Source organism: Aedes aegypti, chromosome 1, assembly GCF_002204515.2.
Source record: "Aedes aegypti strain LVP_AGWG chromosome 1, AaegL5.0 Primary Assembly, whole genome shotgun sequence".
NCBI lineage: Eukaryota > Metazoa > Arthropoda > Insecta > Diptera > Culicidae > Aedes > Aedes aegypti.
In genome coordinates, this window is record NC_035107.1 from 218,820,013 (window position 1) to 218,820,640 (window position 628).

Genomic DNA, 628 nt, shown 5'->3' on the forward strand with positions numbered 1-628 from the left:
TCGATACCTCAGTTATAGTAAATTGTGAATTCTGACGCGAATCTCTTATATTACTGTTTGGGTACATTTCTATGTCTAAAGCCAGATACTTCCATAATGCTTAAATGTTAAGGTATGTACGATTTTGGTTTCTTTATGTAATCAATTTATTTCAATTTAAAATTTTGTCATTTTTTGTTCCAAAATACAGCTTTAGTGTATAATATAACTTTTTGCGCATTCCAAATTCAATAAGATTAGCGTTCCGGTGACACTGTAGATAACGAATAACAAGTATTCAAAAAAGTCTGCGTCGGCCGGGAATCGAACCCGGATCAACTGCTTGGAAGGCAACTATGCTGACCATTACACCACCGACGCCACATGAAAGAGGATGTAATATTTCTACTTTTTTTTTCTTTTTAAGGCAACAGCAAATTCTGCAAATATTGTATAGCTTTCCGAGACTTATCACTCGTATAGCTATATGTATATTCCATATCTCACCGCCAATCACCCATCTTCTCATTTTTTGCTATACATACGTGAAAGGCAGTTTATTTTAATTCTGACCTTTGCCGTCTGATGTTTCTGTCGTTTTTCCTAGCTCAAACCCCTCTAAATGATATTGTTATTCATTCGATTGTGT

General features: G+C 34.9%; 1 non-coding gene across 1 annotated transcript; it reads right to left on the reverse strand.

Moving 5' to 3' along the window:
• Positions 1-288: 288 nt before the first annotated feature.
• Positions 289-360, reverse strand: Trnag-ucc. The gene has a single exon. It is a non-coding gene; the product is annotated as a tRNA-Gly (tRNA).
• Between the last annotated feature and the right edge of the window lie 268 nt (positions 361-628).